Source organism: Triticum aestivum, chromosome 5A (assembly GCF_018294505.1).
Source record: "Triticum aestivum cultivar Chinese Spring chromosome 5A, IWGSC CS RefSeq v2.1, whole genome shotgun sequence".
Taxonomy (NCBI): Eukaryota; Viridiplantae; Streptophyta; class Magnoliopsida; order Poales; family Poaceae; genus Triticum; species Triticum aestivum.
This window is the reverse complement of record NC_057806.1, coordinates 42,322,479-42,328,804: the sequence shown is the minus strand read 5'-3', so window position 1 is coordinate 42,328,804 and position 6,326 is coordinate 42,322,479. Positions and strand designations below refer to the sequence as shown.

The 6,326-nt window shown below is 43.5% G+C and overlaps 1 pseudogene; it reads right to left on the bottom strand.

Annotated features, from left to right (window-relative positions):
• LOC123101191 (pre-rRNA-processing protein esf1-like) overlaps positions 1–5,632 on the bottom strand; it is a 7,463-nt pseudogene extending 1,831 nt beyond the window's left edge.
• Positions 5,633–6,326: the final 694 nt, after the last annotated feature.

The window sequence follows — 6,326 nt, the reverse complement described above, 5'->3', positions numbered from 1 at the left end:
TTGTTTTGTTTTGGAGGCAAAAGATTTGCCTCATCGATTAATTAAGCAGAAGAGAATTGCCTAGTTAATAAAAAAACCGGGCGAAAACCGATACAAACCAACCACATGTGGATTACTCACAGAGCATGCATAAGCGCATGATCAACCCGACAACCATAGCCAACACGTAAGGACCACCAACCCGCACATTGCTACATTGCAAAGAAGCCCCCAACAAGAGTAAGTCGGTCGAAGGCCACGGGCACCACCAAATCCACGAAGACAAGCCAGACCATAAGGACAACCCAAGAGACTGATGACCAACCATCAAGCAGCTACAGACGCCTTTCCTGTGGCACCACTCTTCTTTCTTTTGCTCTTGAGAGCCTCCTCCACAATCACCTTACCAGATCTAGGGCTATTTGCCTCCAAATGTTTGAACAAGATGTGAATCTCCATCTGGAAGAGAATCTCATTGACCTTGTCGTGCACAGAAACCTGCCCAGTGGTCTAGTGCGAGTGGGTGACCGCAACATCGGAACCTTCACGCTCCACAAAGGTGAGCGGTTGGTTGGGCTCCAAAGTATTAGGCACCAATGTACTAACCGCCTCAACATCATCAGCCACAAATAACACTGACACGATGGACTTAGGTGCCTCCAGTTGGTCACATGACAGAGGCGAATCATGTCCCTCTACCGGGGTCTCCGATGAGCCAACCTCCACATGATCCATAGATTGAGGCAAAGCAGGTCTCGCACATAGTTGTTGAAGCTCGGGCATGATCTGCAACACAGGGCGATGACCATGGCAATGGCCTCGCTTACGGCGGCAGACATCGATGACGAGTTGTCCGCAGCTCGAGGGGAGAAACAAGCATAGAGCTCTTCACCCCTGTTCTCCACTGAGCCACCAAGTCACCAACAACATCAACCTACCTAGAAGGACGTGACGTAGGAGTGGACTGCAACACAACCGACACAACAGAGAGCTTGTCCAGGGCCGCCTCCGCCCTCTCCAGAAAGCTCCCAACACGAATCAGCAGCTCGGCCTGAGAGTTGCTAGAGTGGACTGCGGCAACACATCGGTTGGGTTTACCGATCCAACGTGAGCAGAAACAATCGGTGCCCAGGACCCACGATGAAGCGCCTTGTAGGGGGTGTGGATTCCATCGGACCCCCACAAAAATGTGGTTCCTACCATCGGACCCAATGTGATTTTCAGTTTTAAGTCAGCAAACAAAATGAGCCGACCTGATCCTCTTTGAACTTGCACTTGAAGATCTTACGATCTGGTTCATCATCATCCCAGGTGAGCTTAACTTTGCTAGGTTGCAAAGCGGGAGTTTCAAAATAAGGCTCCTTGTAACTAGGAGGTGCCTGCATGAAGTCAAGCAAGTACCAAACTGAAAAGATCTCTTTTAGCACAAGTGAAAGGTAATTTGTACCCAAATAGCATCATAACTTTGAAAAGCGATATGGAAAGAAACATAATAGAATCATCAGCTACTGAAAAGAGAAACTTTGATGCTAGCAAATGCAAACAGTTTAATATGCCCACCAACAAATATGGATGCAGGTACAATCTATCAAAGTAAGGTACCTCTATAGCTACATCACGAGCAGCGCGCTTGAACTCCATAGAGTCACAAATAAACTGCAAATCAAACACGTTTGCCGTTTTCAAGAACTCAGTACCATCAAGAGTCGTGTATAGGTGATTCACAATTGCACTGGAATCACATACAACAACTGCATAGTAGTACCTGCAGCAAGATCAACAGAATCATCAGAGAGATAACTGGGCAACCCTTGGCAAGCAGTAACATTTTCATGTGGTTCATATGAAAGAAGGATGGACAAGGCTACTTGGACATATATGCATGCAATCCCAAACATGTGAAGCAGAAGCCACCGTAGTTGCATTTATAGATAGGATTTAACCATTTTAATAGTTAAGTTAATGATGTCTACTACACAACCTTCTTCTTGTAGACGTTGTTGGGCCTCCAAGTGCAGAGGTTTGTAGGACAGTAGCAAATTTCCCTCAAGTGGATGACCTAAGGTTTATCAATCCGTAGGAGGCGTAGGATGAAGATGGTCTCTCTCAAACAACCCTGCAACCAAATAACAAAGAGTCTCTTGTGTCCCCAACACACCCAATACAATAGTAAATTATATAGGTGCACTAGTTCGGCGAAGAGATGGTGATACAAGTGGTATATGGATAGTAGATAAAGGTTTTTGTAATCTGAAAATATAAAAACAGCAAGGTAAATAATGATAAAAGTGAGCACAAACGATATTGCAATGATAGTAAACAAGGCCTAGGGTTCATACTTTCGCTAGTGTAAGTTCCCTCAACAATGATAACATAATTGGATCATATAACTATCCCTCAACATGCAACAAAGAGTCACTCCAAAGTCACTAATAGAGGAGAACGAACGAAGAGATTATGGTAGGGTACGAAACCACCTCAAAGTTATTCTTTCCAATCAATCCGTTAGGCTATTCCTATAAGTGTCACAAACAGCCCTAGAGTTCGTACTAGAATAACACCTTAAGATACAAATCAACCAAAACCCTAATGTCACCTAGATACTCCAATGTCACCTCAAGTATCCGTGGGCATGATTATACGATATGCATCACACAATCTCAGATTCATCTATTCAACCAACACATAGAACCTCAAAGAGTACCCCAAAGTTTCTACCGAAGAATCATGACGAAAACGTGTGTCAACCCCTATGCATAGGTTCATGGGCGGAACCCGCAAGTTGATCACCAAAACATACATCAAGTGAATCACATGGTATCCCATTGTCACCACACATACGCACGGCAAGACATACATCAAGTGTTCTCAAATCTTTAAAGACTCAATCCGATAAGATAACTTCAAAGGGGAAACTCAATCCATTACAAGAGAGTAGAGGGGAGAGAAAACATCATAGGATCCAAATATAATAGCAAAGCTCACGATACATCAAGATCGTATCACCTCAAGAACACGAGAGAGAGAGAGAGAGAGAGAGAGAGAGAGATCAAACACATAGCTACTGGTACATACCCTCAGCCCCGAGGGAGAACTACTCCCTCCTCGTCATGGAGAGCACAGGGATGATGAAGATGGCCACCGGAGAGGGATTGCCCCCTCCGGCAGGGTGCCGGAACGGGTCTAGATTGGCTTTCGGTGGCTACGGAGGCTTCTGGCGGCGGAACTCCCGATCTATTGTGCTCCCCGATGTTTTTAGGGTATATGGAGATATATAGACGGAAGGAATACGTCAGGGGGGCCACGAGGGGCCCACAAGGGTGGAGGGCGTGCCCAGGGGGTGGGCGCGCCCCCCTACCTCGTGGCCTCCTCGAAGCTTCCCTTACGTGCACTTCAAGTCTTCTGGGCTTCTTTCCTTTCAAAAATAGGTTCCGCGAAGTTTTAGGTCAATTGGACTCCGTTTTTTTTTCTTTTCTTTGGAACCCTAAAACAAGGTAAAAAACAGAAACTGGCACTGGGCTCTGGGTTAATAGGTTAGTCCCAAAAAGATATAAAAGTGTATAATAAAGCCCATAAACATCCAAAACAGTAGATAATATAGCATGGAGCAATCAAAAATTATAGATACGTTGGAGACGTATCAGTTAACAACGCGAAGATTATAGACTATGGTTAAAATTTCATGCAAAGTCTGCTCAGTAAGTCCCGGAAAAACATATAAATAAACGGGATAATAATCGGCAAAATCTCTGCTGTGTTGCTAACCTCAGTCTGTTTAGCTCATAAGTACGCAGACTGTTGTTCTTGGTCTCGGGGTCATGTTCACTATCATCTTTGCCATCAACATCATCGTTATCATCGTCTTTATCCTCGTCGTTATCATCTTCCCCATAATCACCACCATCATCCTCGTCCTCATCGGCACCAAGAAGAGTAGATGGGACTTGTGTTGTCTCACTATTCATGCACTCCAGTCCAAATTCTGATGGATATATGGAGACTGATAGAACTCGCCCACCTTTCGCGACGCAAGATGTCATCACCATATACAAGTCCACTGCCTGTTGAAGGGAACAAAAAAAGGAATAAATATCATTGAACCCAGGGATGAGAAGGGGTTGTTTGGATCTTTAGTTTAGCAACAACAAAAAAACAGGGTATCATAAGTTAAATTTGGACTATTAAGTATCAAAATATATTTTTCGGTTGCTATAAAAATCACAGGAAGTGCTTTAATACTTAACCAAACAAAAAATGCACATATTTAAATGCAAAAACAAGTATTACATGTGTATTTGTGTGAGGGGATTACCTTCAAAGTCTTGGAATTTAGTTCCATCCTAAGGGCTCGAATTCAGATTCCCTACCCAAACAGGTCGTCAGGGATAAGTTTTAACTGATGTTGTGAGGTTATATATCAAGTTTTAGGGCTCAATGGCTGGCTAGTGGCTACCAACTCAAAGTCAACCCCAAATCAAACCCAAATACCCAATCAGTCATCTGTTACTCTGATGGACATTCCCTGCTAATTCGGCTTATGCCACCACCATTGCTTTAGTGCACACAGCTCTGCTGACAAGAGCATTATGAGTGCAGGCCACTTCGTTTTTGCAGATGCCAGATGCGTTGAAGCTGTTGTGTTCCACTACTGTAACAGGGAAGCACCTCCTATCGGCTGGATACTTGACAATTAGCACCTAAGACGCAAAGAAATGATGGTAGTTAGTAGTTACAGTGTTTTGAGTATTAGATAGATATGGTCCAGTTTAACTATGTATATACAGGTCATCATTATGTGGGGATATCTGGACCAAAGAACCCAGTAATTTGACACCACTTCAGATTTTGTTCTTAATCCTGAATTCTATATTTGGCGCAGTTATCTCTCAACTAAAAACATGTGAATTTTACTGCTAGAAATTTCACCTGTTCTCAACAAAACAAAAATAATAGAAATGAAAATATCCTTAAGCTAAATAACATGAATCCATGGATCATGAACGTAAAAACCTAGAAAACAGCATATATTTCTTTTTCTTTCAAAACTCCTACTGTTTTACCAGAATCTATTAAAAATTGTGATCTAAACAGAACCTAGAAGTTTTATAAGTTTGTAATAGATATTCAAATGCGTTAACAGTGCTGCAATGCATGTTAACCTTACAGGAAAGAAACATGTTGGCCTCAAACACATTCTTTCAAGTGATTCTCAAGCAACTGAAATAATAAAATTTCCTTTTGAACATGGCTGAAATTGTTTAGGAATAAAGGATTACTTCTCAAGATGATAGAAACTTAATGAATTGTTACACACCTTAATATTATCCCAGTCCATATTAACAACAGCAAGCCTGTGCTCCTTGTGCTTCCTTTTGGCCTCGTTGCGGAGAGACGCTTCGTCGGCGGTAGGACGCTCGTGCTTCTCCTTCCTGTGCTTTTCCTCATTCTTGGAGTTTGATTTCTTGCCCTTCTTTGCACCCTTGAGGTCGACGAAGTTGCCCCGCGGAGGCGGAGCCATGGCAGTTGCTGCTAGGGATTCAGTGGCGGCGAGCAAGAGGTCCTCGGGGGCGAGTAGCGGGCTAGCGGCAGGGATGGACAGGTTCCACGCGATTATGGGCCGGCCGATTTTTGCTTCGTGCGTGAATTCCTCCATGTCCGGTTTTCCGGCGGTGCGCACCATGTCACCTCAAAAAACAATAGATTCATGTCCGAATTTTCATTGGTTTTTCTGTCATCCTTTTTATTTCACGAAAATATTTTTGTTTAATAAGAAATTTTTAGTCTGAATTTATTAAATATATATTACGAGTAAATCATGAAAAAATATTTATGAATTTTGAAATGATCATGCTTTTAAAAACTAGTCGAAAAATTTGTAAAACTTTAATAGATTAAAAAATGTCATGAGTTAATAGAAATATTTGTCAACTTTAAAATTATGCGAGTGGAGGAGGGGGCCCCGGGCGCGGAACAAGACGTCCTACAGGTACTTGTGTGTGGCCTACTGCCACAGCGCGCGGGGCGGCCGGTGCAACAGCGTCGGCTGCTGCCGCATCAATATCCCGTCGGCGCTCACCAACACCTGGATGAGGTTCATGTTTATGTAGATGTTTTATGTAGATATTGATGAGTGCAAGCAGGCACATTTACATTCATGCTTCGGCAAGGGCGTGTTTGGTTATATTGTCAATCCAGCCTGGCCCGGCGAACCTGGCTCTAGTGAGCCGGTTTGAGGGGATGCGGGCAAAAAAACCCAGATGCACATAGTTTGGTTGTCTGCATGTACCTAGTTGCATGAGACAACCATGTTTGACCCGCCGTTTGGTTGCCCGCATTGCATTAGATGC